The sequence below is a fragment of the Rhinolophus sinicus genome, linkage group LG03, assembly GCF_036562045.2.
Source record: "Rhinolophus sinicus isolate RSC01 linkage group LG03, ASM3656204v1, whole genome shotgun sequence".
Taxonomy (NCBI): Eukaryota; Metazoa; Chordata; class Mammalia; order Chiroptera; family Rhinolophidae; genus Rhinolophus; species Rhinolophus sinicus.
Genome location: NC_133753.1, coordinates 30,529,569 through 30,544,522, shown reverse-complemented (window position 1 = coordinate 30,544,522; position 14,954 = coordinate 30,529,569). Strand labels below are relative to the sequence as shown.

At 41.9% G+C, this 14,954-nt stretch overlaps 1 long non-coding RNA gene across 1 annotated transcript; it reads left to right on the top strand.

Annotated features, from left to right (window-relative positions):
* The first annotated feature begins 290 nt into the window (after positions 1-290).
* LOC141570824 (uncharacterized) lies at positions 291-5,491 on the top strand. The gene is made up of 3 exons (XR_012495279.1): positions 291-439; positions 901-975; positions 5,144-5,491. It is a non-coding gene; the product is annotated as an uncharacterized LOC141570824 (long non-coding RNA).
* Positions 5,492-14,954: the final 9,463 nt, after the last annotated feature.

Here is a 14,954-nt window from a genome sequence, read left to right as displayed (position 1 = left end):
CAGGGAATGAAGTGATAAAAGCAAGGCTGCAGAACTATGTGCATCTTTTAAGGAATTTTTTTATAGGCTTGTCAACTGTGAATGTTTCTGGAAGAACATACAGTGTTTCACTGAGGTCTCAGATGAAAGAAAGGCTTTTCTTTCATGGTTAGAAATTTCTGACCATGTGAATGTATTACATTTTCAATTTTAAAAATGTTAATTAAAATAAATGTTTGTTGAATGAATACACTGCTTTCCTACTACCTAATCTTCTCTCTTTTTCCCTTCCTTCTTTTAACAGGTTGTACCTGAAAGGGGATTAAAGTGGCTTAATTCAAATTTTGCAATTTAGAAAGCACATATTGTACGCCACCCTTTGTTTGAGATATGTGTTTTCAGTAGCTGGTCCCTGGTGAATCCATGCAGAAGGCCACCTCCCCACGAGTGGGCTGCGTCTGTAAGTGAGCAGCAAACTGCTTCTTCCTCAGGATAAGCTTTACATTCCCATGGTTTGCAAGGGAGGGGGCTGGTCTCCAGTGACCTCAAAACTAAACTTTATATGTATTAACTCTTTTCATTCAGCAAGCTGCAGCCACATTCATTTACATATTGTCTATGGTTGCTTTCATGTTTAAAATGGCAAAGTTGAATAGTAGCAACAGTGACTGTATGACTCTCAAGCATGAAATATTTGTTCTCTGGCTCTTTACAGTTACACTGTTATAAACTCACACAGAGCAAGGGAGAGTACAACGTGTCATTTGGACTAAGCTTGGACACACCCAGGGCTAACCTTGTCTTACTAGGGATTGGGAGACAGGAAAAATTTAGGGCCAAGTCGTCTGGTGGTCATTTTACGATTGAACCCTGGCATATTTAGTGGGCACTTTTTCTAAGAGAGCTCATGTTTTATTGCAGAGTGATGGAGTTCAGCAACGAGTAAGGGGAGAGCAGGTTCTGCCTGCAACTGCTTTTCTTGGCAATTGGTTAGTGGTGAGTATAAAAGAGGATGAATAAATGCCATGGGTCTACACCCATGTGCGCAGCAGCTGGAAGCACTGGGTTTGGTGAATACCTAGCTACATGAGTACTGATGAAGCACCTAGCTACAACGAATAATGAAAAAACGTATTTTGTGAAAACAGTAGTGAACAGAATGAGATCTATCTGCTAAACTGTTTATGCCAATTAAAATGTATGCATACATATCAACAATTTGCATCTTGTTATACCATTATAAGCAAAAAGATATACACGGAACATATTATAACTGCCTTGTGGGGGAGCACCAAGGGGATGGGTGGGTCTGGGAATAAAAAAACTGGATTAATCAATATATAAGACAATTGGAGAGGCCTCACATGGGCAAAGAATGACAACGTGCCATGAGCAGAGGTGTTTAACCAAAAAATAACAATGAAAAAGAAGGGAGGGAGAGAGAGAGAAAGAAGGAAGGAGAAAAGGAAGGAGGAAGGAAAAAGGGAGGGAGGAACAAGACTGAAAGAAACTGGAGACATCCTGATCTGTTATAGCTCTGACAACTGAAAGGAGTTTGCGACCTTGTGGCAAGCTGTCAAGACTCAGCTTCCGAATAAGCCAGAGTCTAAACGGTGGAGGCAGTGGTGGTGATGATGGTGAGGGTGTGTGTGTGTGTGTGTGTGTATGTAAGATAGGTAGGGAGGAGTCAGAGCTGGGGGACTCCAAGCCAAATAGGGTGAAGTTCAGTCCTCAGAGAAAGGGTCTACTCTAGGGCAGGTAGGCTGTGAGGGTCCCAGAAAAGTTGGTGTCAAGCCACAGTTGGGATCCACAGTCCAACTGAGGAACCTGTTGCTCTGGGGATGGTGTGGCATGTGCAGGTCAGGGGAGAAGGCTCCAGCTCTTTACATACTCATCTCAGGCATATTAGTCTTAAACTTAGTCCATCCTCGGGAGTGGGCTCTGAATGTAACACTAGGTTCCCTGTTGGCTCAGGGACTGAGCAGAAGCCTTGGGCAACAATAGGTTAAAGGTCATCAGGGGCAATCTTTGGATCCTCTGGTGAAGTGTCATCATCTGTCTGTACTTAATTTTCACAAATTTGGGATTATAATACCTGTTCTGACAGACTCACCGATACAGAGAATAAACAGATGGTTGCAAGGTGGGAGGAGCTGGGTGAAAACGGTGAAGCGATTAAGAAGTACAAATCGGCAGCTACAAATAGTCATGGGGATGTAAAGTATGGCATGGGGAATATAGAAAATAATGTTGTAATAACTATGTATGGTGTCAGGTGGGTGCTAGACTTATTGGTGGGATCACTTTATAAGTTATATAAATATCTAATCACTATGCTGTACACCTGATACTAGTATAAAATTATATTGAATGTCAACTTTAATTGAAAAAAAACAAAACAAAACAAAACAAAAAATAATACCTGTTCTGAATACCTCATTGGATTATTTTGATTAACTAATGAGATGACATATATGAAAGCACTCTGGAAAAATAAAGTACCCAAAACCTTAGTTATTAATATATTTAAGCAACTCCTTAGAAGTTATTTCCTTCTTCCCATTCACTCCATCGACCTAGTTTGTCGTATAGAAAGAAGAAAGGGAACCGGTGAAAGCTCCAAACAGCCAATTTACCCTGAAAGACTTGAGAGAAAACATAATAACTTTTATGTTATTTTAGTAATTTCCTTCAAAAGGAACATGTATTAGTACACTTGACTTCACCCTTAAATTCTCAAAAATTAAATCAGTCCTTTCCCATAGTTTTCAAACATTTCTGAGGTGTATGTGAGGACTGCCCAATTGACCGCTAACTCCCAGCTGGTTGTCCTACTGCTGACACTGGCACTTCATCCAGTTATAATCTCTCAGCCTTGGAAAGCAAGAAAAATGGAGACATTTTTAAAGTTCATAAACCAGTGGACTTTATGTATAAGGAAAGAAGTAGAAAGCATCTGCGAGAATTGTTCTTGCAAACTCAACTAAGATCATATTTTTAAAGACTATGATAAATATGCTAGTATCATTTTCTAATATCAAATAATTTAGATACAATTTAAAAACAAAATTTTCTCATTTATAAAATAATTTGGAAATTATAGTAGAGCCTAAGAAGAGAATAAAATTCATCTGTAGTCCACCAATCATTTGGGTCCCCCCCCCACACATACCTATAAATTACCTATACTGTATTCATATTTTTTGCAATATCAGATTCAAACTACATATACAGCTCTGTGTTCTGCTGTTTTTTAATATTATTACATCACTGGCACCTTTTTATGTTACTAAATTTTTCTAATTTTATGTTACTAAGTTAATATTATTTTTAAGTACAAAACAATATTCCATCATATGAATATGCCATGGTTTAGTTGACCTTTTCCATATTTAGGTTACTTATATTTTTTACTATTATAAGTAACATTTTCATGAACACTCTTTTACATAAATCTTTAATAACATTGTTGATTGTTTCCTAGGATAGATCACTAGGACAAAGTATACTAACGCTTTAAAGTTTCTTTATATACATTTCTAAATTGTTTTTCACACACTTTTAAGTCTCGATATGTAGTTCCAAATTGTTTTTTGGAACCACTGTAAGATTATACTCTAATCAGAAGTTCAAGTGAGTATATGTCTTACCATACCTTCACTGGTATTGAGTTTTGTCTAAAAAATAAAATAAAATTCCTTGCCTATTTGAAAAGTGCAGTGAACAAACTGTCCTGTTCTCAGCATCCTTATGGGGAACATTCCTTCCCCTATTCCATAATCATTCAGCTCAGACCCTAGAAACATAAACAGTAATCAATAATGACATGTATATTGTATGCCTCCATGTGGTGACCCACACACTTTATTGCTTAAATTGGCTTCGCATTGTAAAAAAGGAAAGCTCCCACAATCCATCTTGACTTCAGAAATATCTTATGCAAGTAGCATCTTGCATACATATTACTATCCTAGAGGAATCCGGGCTTCACTGGGTCAAGGCTTACCTTTCAGTGATGAAAAGCTCTTCCAGGTCTATTTTTTTGGATTTTTTGGCACTACACACTATCAGCCCCAATGTATCTGATGCAGCTGATGGTATTTATAGCCCAGTGTGCAATACTTTGTAGGAGGAAGGCATGTAGAAAGCATAGGCTCAAGCCCAGTGTGAGGTAGGGAACGATGTGGTGGAAAACGTTGCATGATCCGACCAAAAAATGCTGGCGACAGAAATAAAAGAACAATGCATAGAACGAAGCAATGAACAAGCAGCAGGAATACTATGTTTTTCAGAGCTGGAGATGTAGTTTACTTCTAAACAAAAACAGGTCCTGATATAAAAGACACATTGATTTTTTCACTGTCTAGCTTTGATTGAGGAGAGAGGCATGAGCTAGGGAAAATATCAGAAAGCTTTTGAAGAGCAGGAGGAAGACTCTACATGCACAAAAGCCTGGACTCAGAGATTCAGGTTCAAGAAACCTCTACTTAAGATTTGTGTCTCATACTGGATGAGGGTGGGCTCCATCTAAGAGCTCCCTGTGATTTACCTGTTCACACATTGCTCCTGTTCTAAGAATCATCAACAGTAGAGTCAAATAGTTTTGTTTTGGGGGTTTTTTTGGATAGTAAGTACAGAAGTTCAATACCCAATGCAGTTGTTTTACTAAAGAGTTATGATGGTATGTGTGTGTGTGGGGGGAAGAACAACACACTTCAGTTTGGAGAAGAGTGCTTAAATCTCTGTTAGTCATTCACTTATTCATAACTCAAGGCTCCATAGCTCATCTTTGGAAGTTCCTCGAATTGTTTGTATTAAATCTGGATAGAAACAGCCAGTCTCTGTAGGGTTTGCCTGGCAAACATTACAGAATAGTTGTTTCTGAGTCACAAATGGGAATAGATGCTGAAGAGGAAAGGAAAAGGCATAAACAATTATAGGCTAAGAGAAATACCCCAGTTAATGTTTCAGCAAAAATTAAAAGTGTGCACTCTGTTGGTGGGATTGCAGATTGGTGCAGCCACTATGGAAAACAGTATGGAGGTATCTCAAAAATCTGAAAATTGAACTACCTTATGATCCAGCAATTCCACTCCTAGGTATCTATCTGGAGAAATCCAAAACTCTAATACAAAAAATGTATACACCCCTATGTTTATTGCAGCACTATACACAATAACCAAGACGTGGAAACAACCAAAATGCCCATCGGTAGATGACTGGATTAAGAGACTGTGGTACATTTATACAATGGAGTATTACACAGCCATAAAGAAGAAGGAAATATTTCCATTTGCAACAATATGGATGGACCTATACAGCATTATGTTAAGTGAAATAAGTCAGACACAGAAAGACAAATACCATATGATCTTACTTATATGTGGAATCTAAAGAAAAGAATAAAGGAATGAACTAATCAGAAACAGTCTGAGACATAGAAGAAAAACCAAGGGTTGCTAGATGGGAGGGGTGGTGGGGATAAAGGGGAAGGAGATGGCATTAGAAAGTGCAGTCGCTAACCACAAGATTGCCACGGGGATATGAAAGTCAATTTGGGGAATGTAATCAATAATGTGGTAAAGATTTTGTAGGGTATCCAATGGACACTTGTCTCATTAGGGAGACCACCTCAGGGATGATGTAGATGCCTGATCACTGCACTGTACCCCTGAAGCTGAAGCTGAACAATAATGAATGTCAACTACAATTTTATATATATATATATATATATATATATATTTATATAGTTACAAGAAGCTGAGTACAACATTAGAAATAGAGACAATGGAAATGTAATGGCTGTGTGTGATGTCAGAGGGGTAGAGGATGAGGGGAGGAGGGTTGTCACTGTGTAAGGGATATAAATGATACATGTCTAACTATTACATTGTTTTGTGCACCTGAAACTAATAAAAAATGTTAAAAAAAAAAGTGTACACTTTCTAACCACCACTATACCAACATGTTCCAGCTATTGAACTATTGTCTCTCATTTCTAACCCACCCTTCCATGTGATATTTTGTGGTACTGGAGCTGGGACTCCGCAAAACACATTTCTGCTTTGCCAGGTGCCTTCCTGTTAGGCTTTCATATAGGGGGCGCTTCAGGGAGGCTGCGACACTTGAAGAGGCAAAAGGGACTTGCTTCTTATTTCCATAGGTTTCTTATTCCCAGTCAGTGAGGCAACTGGGGGGGGTGGGGAGGTGGGGGCCTGCTGTCTGCAGTGGCTACTTCTGTAGATACCATAAAATTCCTTTATTGTTCTTTCAGATGCCTAGATAACTTTCTGTCTAGCTAACAATTCCTTATATTAATTCATTCTGTACAAATAATTGGTGTGGGTTCTGACTTCTGACTGACCCATGAGCCTACTTAGGTCTTTATGCACAAACAAGTGGCTGGGAAAGGTACTGGTGTCTCTCCTTGTGATAGGTGTTTTGGCTTGTCTGTCAGTCACTAAATATTTTCTTGCTTTTGCTGTGTGCCCCACATGGAACTAGACTATGAGGATGCAGTGATGATAAGACATGATCGCTGCCCTCATGGAGTAACCATTTAATAGCTGATGAAAGGTGTGGTACCCATGACAGGGATGCACCAAGGGCAGGAGGCTCTGTATGAGTTTTTTGCCAAATGTCAGATTTCTCACCCTTTGCCTATAGTTTAAAGTCTGTCTATCTATCTATCTATCTATCTATCTATCTATCTATCTATCTATCTATCTATCTTCTATCATCTATCACTTATCTGTCTTTCCCAGTTTTAAAGGGTGTGGTAGAGTGGGTGGTTAAGAGCCCACGCTCTGGAGTGTCAGCTTGCCAGTGTTCCTGCCGCACTAATTGTTCCTCCCTCACATACCTTACTTCCCATAAGCCTTGCTTTCCTCTTCTATAAAATGGGGATAATATCAATATCTACATATAACACTTAGGGTTATAAGGACTGGATGAGATAATGCATGTCAAGTGCTTAGTCTGGCATTCACTATCCAGTAAGTAAACAACCATCTTTGGCTGTCCTTTCTTAAGGCATCTGCGGGACTGGAATAAGACAGAAACTCCACAACCAGAGATACTGGTGGTGGGAGGCCAGAGCTGAACAGGGTGAGGAGTTAAGAGCTCAGATGTGCCTGTTGGTCATAATACACTCTAAAGAAGCTGCGCTTAGAAGACTTGGGGTGTGACCCCAGCCAGCAGCTGGGAAAAGTAGCCAGTCTCTAATGAGGAGGAGCAGACTGCTTTTTAGTCTATCATTGGAAAATGTAAAAAAGTTTTAAAAGGATGTCTTGCAACACAGAGGGTGCCAAAAATATGTATACACATTTTAAGAAAGGAAAACTATTAAAATGGTACTACTCAATATGTACCAATAACAAAAGATGAATACAAGTCACATTGGACTTCTGCAATTACAAAGGCTCTCAAAGTAGTTGCCATCGGCGTCCAGATACTTCTGATTACAGTGAACTACTGCTTGAGCAACGTTGACCAAAATGTCCACTTGTATACATTTTTTTGGCACCCCTGGTATACATTGCTAAAGCCTTAGAGCAGGGGTGTCCGAACTTTTTTCAACGTTTTTTACCAAGGGCCATATGCGGTAAAATACACAAACAGCCGGGCCGCTCACTCGAGGTGAAGTACGTATTGCCTCACCTGGTTTATTTAAGTAAACTAAATATATTTTTGGAATTTGCTGTGGGCCAATTAACAATGGATTGCGGGCCGCAGTTGGCCCGTGGGCTGCAGTTTGGACACCCCTGCCTTACAGCAAAACTATGTAATTCTTGTTCCCAAATACCTGTAAATCTCAATTTTTCTACCTTACATGTTTGTCAGAAGGGATTTTATGAGTCCATTTCCTTATTCCATGCATACCCTTCAATCAAGGTACTTTCAAATTCAGTACTATGCCATCCTTAGTGCCATCTTTCATCAGGTGCCCTCTAGAACACTTGGCAAACTCTTGATGATCAAATCTTATATCATCCTATGTTGTGGAATTACCCTCACTTCCCAAACAGTAAATGGAGGATAAATGACACCCTCAGAGTTATGTTGGAGATAGGTCTCCAGAAGTGCTGTAGCTCGGGTTTTCTGCAAATTGGCCTGAATGGCCAGAAGAGTTACGGGTCCTATATATATGGAACAGTGGGTAGGTGAGGGAGGATGTGGCTAGACTGCAAAAAGCCAAGAGGAAGAGGGGAAATCTGACTCCTATTTTAACCATGGGATGGATAAGGAGGAAGAATGTTTGCCTTAGCCAGTGGTCTTAGAGGGTGGTCTTAGCATCAGCCTGTACCAGGGGACTTGTTAGAAATGCATATTCCTGGGACCCACTCCAGACCTACTAATTCAGAGACTTGGGGTGGGGTGGGGAGTGCTCAGCAACCTGTGTTTCAACAAGCTTTCTAGGGGATTCTGATCCATGATCAAGTTTGAGAACCATGTGTTAGCACATGCACCAGCCTTTACGACCAAGCCTACAAAGTAATTGAAAGGGACATTATGGGGTGTATTGGCACTAAAATGAAGATGTGAGGCAAAATATCAAGCCTGCCTTCCAGGGCACGATAAAAGGGAAAAGTAGGGAATATTTTCTTGCTTTCACTATGTGCTCAACATGGAACTAGACTATGGGAACACAGCGATGACAACAAAAGGGGCATTGCAGACAGAGAGAAGTATGCAAGCAAAGCTTGGAGGTCCGAATCAGCACCCTGCATCTGGGAACCTAAGTGGTTCTAAAGGTAGAAGGGAGGGGTGAGGAGGAAGGCAACCAGAGGAGAGCAGGGCTCCCTGTTTTTTGTTTTTGTTTTAACTCAACAATAATGCTTCTCTTTTCTCTCAAGCTACTGTCTCTCCTTTCACCCCAATTCCAATGTAAACTTCTTTTTTGGTCCTCAGTGGTGTCCATCGCCAGCCAGCCACACTTCTTCCTTTTTGTCTTAGTATATCCCATCTATTTCTCCACTGTGATGGTTTCAATAACAATATCGTCTATTTGCTAGTCTTCTGCAAATCTCTTGTTACCTTCTGTTAAGTCTTCCTCACTGTTATTACCAGTTTTGCAAATGCATTCTGTCCCATCTCTTTGAACTGTTAGCCTTCTTAAACTTTTTTGTTAGCAAAAATCCAGAGGTCAGTGTTATGTGAATGTCGTGCGGGAGACCCTGCTCGCTGCGCCATTTGTCGTGCTGGGAGGCCTGCGGGGTCTCTGCTCCCACTCCCCACACAAGAACGCAGGATATGGTGAGGCCAAAAAGGAACACCCACGGAGCCATAGGTAGGGGAGTCATACCACTATATTCTCTCTGGCGGCACTATACTCTCACTGGAGGCTGGATTCACACTGTCCTCAAACCGCCATCCACGCTTGCCAGCCCAGCCGCCATCCTCTCGCCAGCCTCCATTCTTCCTCTCTTTCTCTCCTCCCTCTGCTAGCATAGCCACAGCAGTTATATTAGTGGCCAATGGCTCACTGGTTACAGCTGACGGCCAACTAGCCACAGCTGATGGCCATCCAATCACATTGATGGCCATTTACTACCTGAGCCAGCACCTGTCTATGTGAGGCCGAGAGCCTGGAAACTACATTCTGGGGCTCTGCCCCCACAGTGAAGTTCTGCTTTCTACACGTGACCAAGGACAAACTTTTATTAGTATTTAAAAATGATACCTTCTATATTTTCTGCTTAATGTTTTACCCTAGTCAAGAGGATAAAGCAAGGGGGTCTTGTGACTGGGGCATCCATTTAGATGTGACCATCATCTTGTAGGTCTGGAATCTCCCAGGGACAAGTGGCTTTTTCTTGGGTACTGACTGTCATGCAGGGTGTCATGCAGGGTCCCAGCTCCTGCTCCCCGTAAGAACGCAGGATATGATGAGGCCAAAAATGAACACCCATGGAGCCATAGATAGGGGAGTCATACCACTATATTTTCTCTGGTGGCTGGGTTGGAGACACAGGGAGCAAACATCTGCCATTATCCCAACAAGGGGTCTTCCTGCATCCCAGTCTCTCTGGCAGCCAGGTGAGATGCACACACAAAGTAGGATCCACACAATCTGCAATCCGCCATCCGCTTTTCTGCCTGCCAACCAATCTCACCTGCTAACTGCAATCCCCACTTGCTAGTGTAGCCACGGCAGTTATGTCAGTGGCTAATGGTTAACCAGTAACAGCTGATGTCCAGCTAGTCACAGCTGATGGCCATCTACTCCCCGAGACAGCACCATTCCAGGCCGAGGCTGAGAGTCTTGAAACTGCTCTCTGGGACTCTGTCCCCACAGGTACCAAATTTGTCAAATGAACAATGGGCCCTTCTGCCCAAAGCACTTTTTAGATCCCACCCACAATGACACTGGTGCTTCATCATTTTAGACACAGGAAACCACACGGCTTGGTTCAGGGATTGTGAAAGAAACACATCTGGCATGATGTTCTCTCTGCTGAGGTATAATCTCATCCAGGTAGTGACCAAAATAAGAATGTTTTGTGGAGTTAGAGGAGAGTAAGAAGAGAAGTGGCAGGTGGCAGAGAAGGGAAAGAGACAGAAAGTCATGGTAATCTAAAAACAAAAAGGTGGTGGTAAGGGGGTCATTCAAGGATCAAATGCAAACTGATTTATGCCAAGAACAAGATTATCTGTAGTGAGGAAAAATTTACTATCACCTTTGGTACTTCACTCGTTCCTAAAGCTAGTCGTAAAAATTCTTGGAATAACAATAAGAAAAATTAGGTTAATGTTCGCTGGGGACTATGTTGGGGTGGGGTGTGGGCAGCAGTGTCAGCCGATGTGACCATTCATTAGATCCCAGGACTGAAAGGTTGGCTGAGCTTATCATCGTCAGCCTAATGCCCACTTCAGTGAGGGAGGGGGTAAAGCTGCTGGTCACAGACGCCTCTTAGGCTTTCCTAAAAGGTGTCATTTGAGGAACTTGCGTTTAATAGCTTGCCAGTATTTCATTTTAATTCTGTTTTCAACAAATATTCCTATCATAATCATCATCAAAGATTAGTTATAGAAATTCAAATTTTTCAGTTGGGTCCCCGATGTACCTTGTCAGGATTATGAAAAATGAACGTTTTGTGTGTTTTTTTTAAACGGAGTTTGAGAAGGTAGTGAATGAGTTGTCTCCAGAGAGTGGTGGAAGCATTGCTTCCAGCCTGTGTGACGAGACTTGGACCTTCTAACCTCGCCTTCCTCCAGCCCTCCAGTAGCCCTCTAGGGACCACACTGACTGCCCACACTTTCCTTTTTTCTTTTTTCCTGCAAAAAACATAACTCTGATAATCTCAAATATCCCTTGGCCTGCCAGTTTCATATCTAGTTTTAAGTACAAAGACTCTGAGCAGGAACAGGTAATATGCTTTCTCTTCATCATTCTCTTCCTTTAATCTCCTCCCAGCTCCTCCCCCCACCCCCAACTCCTCCCTTTTTCCAAGAACAACACCAACATCACAGCCCTCAACCAGACAAGCACTATATGAACTCAAACAACTACTGAGCTGGGGACTGTCCAGTCAGTCTGAACCTGTGTTCAACCAGCCAAAGCCTCCACTATATTTACCATCTCTGCTTTTACTTAGTGTCCGTCTTCATGATAAAATAAGCCACTGGGTGACTGGCCTGGGTATGTCTCAATCATAGCCTCCGTGTAGAGCATTGATTCCTCTCATTGTCAGGCTGAAGGAGAAAATGGAAGGCCCAGTATCTAACTGAGGCCATGTCCCTTTTCCCAGGGAATTGTTGACACAACGTTTCTTTAAGTACCCTTTAAGGGCTTCAGCCCAGTGTGGCCCACAGGGAAGGTAAAAGACTCAGTCTTGGATTTCTAATTAATGTTCCTTCTCACCTTCTAGGGGGTCCTCCTCTGGGATGCCCCATCAAGTTCCAGTTAGAGTGCAGCTGGCCACTCTGTGTGAACATTGTCCTGAAATGCTGTGATCCCAGAACTGACTTTGCTTGAGATTGGTGAGGAGCTAAATAATGTAAAGTGCTGAATTATTTAGGAAGCTTCTCTACTCACAGAAGCTACTGAGAAGGCCACTGGGAACCATCGAAAGGAAACAAAGACAACTGAGGAAGCTAGGTTTACTTTACCCAGCCTCCCTGTTTGCAGACGCTCTGGTGATGCCTGCAATTAAACTCCTCTCCCTGCCCATCTCCCCAGCAGGAAAGATTCACTGGACAGCTGTGGTTTTATGAGTCTTTCTCATGTGAACCTCATTAAACTTCAGATTCCTCAGGGTAAACAGCAAATAGGGAATGAGAATTGCCTGCTTGGAATATGCCGAGGTTAAACACTAAGCAATAAAGGCATTCACCGATTCCAAAGTTCTCTTTGTTGTCTCTTTGCTGTTCACGTGAGATTTCTGTATGCCTACTGCCAGCCAGTAGAATATGGGGACATAGGGGAGTGGAGATTTGGGGTGGGTGGAGTGTGTGTGAATCTAGGGAAGGCACACAGGATGGAAGAAGTTGGTAGGACCTGGCTTCTCTTAATTACAACCCCAGGACCATCTGAAGCACGTCATGTGCTACCATTGGTAGCCAAAGCTGCCCACTGAGGTCCTTCAGCATTTATCTACAGGAAGGTCTCAAAGTTTGCGTAGAGGTAACAGGTCAAAAAAACAGGCCGACACTGCTGAGCTGTGGTCTGGATGTCAGGCTGACTCCCAGCAGCAGCATCACCTTTGCAGGCTGAGGCCTGGATGTCATGCTGGGTCTCTGGCCCCGCTCCCCACACAAGAACGCAGGATATGGTGAGGCCAAAAAGGAACACCAACGGAGCCATGGATAGGGGGTTCATACCACTATATTCTTGCTGGCGGCTGGGTTGAAGACACAGGAAGTAGGAGCCACACGATCCGCAATCCGCCATCTGCTTCTCTGCCTGCCAACCTCACTTGCTAACTGCAATCTGCCACCTGCTAGCTTAGCCACGGCAGTTATATCAGTGGCTAATGGCTAACTGGTAACAGCTGATAGCCAACTAGTCACAGCTGATGGCCATTTACTACCCGAGCCAGCACCTTTCCACATGAGGCCGAGAGCCTGGAAACTGCTTTCTGGGACTCTGTCTCCACACTGCAGGATCTTATTCTGGACTTGAAGCTGCTTCCCAATGTCTAAGGCAGTGAGTAATTCAAGACCCATAGCTGCAAAAGTGTATCGCAAGAAATGTCTTACTTAGGACACTTACAATGAAATTTACTGATTATCTACTTAAGAAAATAAAATGTTTTCCATATTATCCCTAGAATAATATCCCTAGTATTTACTTGCATTTAGATATGCTTTCCTGCATAGGAGTGAGAATGGTTGAGTCATAATTACCATAATAAGTATATAATAATACATGTGAAGGTCATCTGTTGGGTAGTGAGGGCTGCTGATCCAAGGCAGGCATTTCACCAGTCACCATCCAGGAAACTTAAAATGAGAAACAACAACAAAAACAATTAAAAATTCAACCAGACCAGAAAGGTTGAAATAATGTGTGGGATTCTCTCTCTTACACAAGTTTTGATTGGTAGAGGCTGTGTGTGCATAGAGATTCGGGGTTGTATCTGGGCTCTATTGGTGATGTCTGTAATAGGTGGGAGGGGTAGTCACCTTCCTGTATTTGACATTTGTTGTCTGCAAATTATAGGACAGACTTTCATAACAAACTTCTTTCCACTTTCCCTAGGCCCTTTGCTTAAACTTCTTCCCCAAGAAGAGGACAGTAGAATGAGAGGCACAAGTGTCCATTTCTGTTCCCACTGGCCCAATAGGAAGGATTTCCATGCACTTTGTCCCTTCTGTCCTATGGCGAGTATGAAAGGACCTCCCAGCCCACTGGGCAAGTCCTTGCTACTCCTCCCATTCCACCTCCCTCCACCTCTTGTGGGTGTATGGTGTTTTGCTGTGATTAAAGCTTCAAAATAAGGGTATCTCCTCCTGAATTCCAAAATATCCCTTATATCAGTATAATCCTGAAGAAATTTCAATAGTGCACTGGTGACAGTTGTATACCAAGCTTGGAACAGTCATTTTGGTTTTTATTTATATCACAAATTATATGTTCATATTTTAGCTCCAGACTTTCTTTGCTAAATACCCAGAAAAAGAAGGAAAAGGACAGGAAGTGATAGATTGCTTCAAATACTCAAGAATGTCCAAATGTCTTACTAGATGAAAAGCAAATTAAGGATCCTTGACAGGTTAAAATCAAGTGTTTGAGGTTTCTCCACTGGAGTGAATGAATTTCCAGTTTAATAACTTTCTTAGAATTCCCCTTGCTATTCTATTCTGTGATCCTTTCAACTACTGAGCTTATTGCTGGTATGTGTCATGAGTTTTAAATCTGACAGTGGCTTTTAATTAAATCCTTGTTTATCATTCAGTTAATGGGCTAAGACTAATGATGAAAGGAAAAACAGGCTTTCAGTGATTTTTCTCACCCATAATATGATACTTGAGAAAAATAATAAAGTGATTTACTCAAGGGTGAGTTGGTATAAATACCATTTCCCCTATCTGTTCTCCTATGTGATTTCTGGAACAATTTTGGACAGTCAGTCACTCTGCTTGGGTACATCAAGAAATTACTATAAATCTGTCTGGAGGAGCTTAGAGGCATCCAACATCTCCCTCTAGCCAGGAGCTGCTGCTAGGTCTGGGCACGCTGCCATCTGCGGTGTGATCCTTGAAATTTGAGATGACAAATCTTCAGGGTCACCTTACTCTCTTTTCTCTTTTTCAAGTGTTTACTCTGGGAACTTTGAGCACATTCTTGTTACATGTATACCAACTGGCCTGATTTACCTGGCCTCATTTCCTGTGTGTCTTCCTTTTCCACTCCCTCGCCTCCTTAAATTTCTACATAGTGAATAGAATTTTGAAAGTTGGGAGTCCTGAGTTCTCTTTATTGCAGTGCAACTACGTGACCCTGGGACTGTTGCTCAATCACTTTATACATC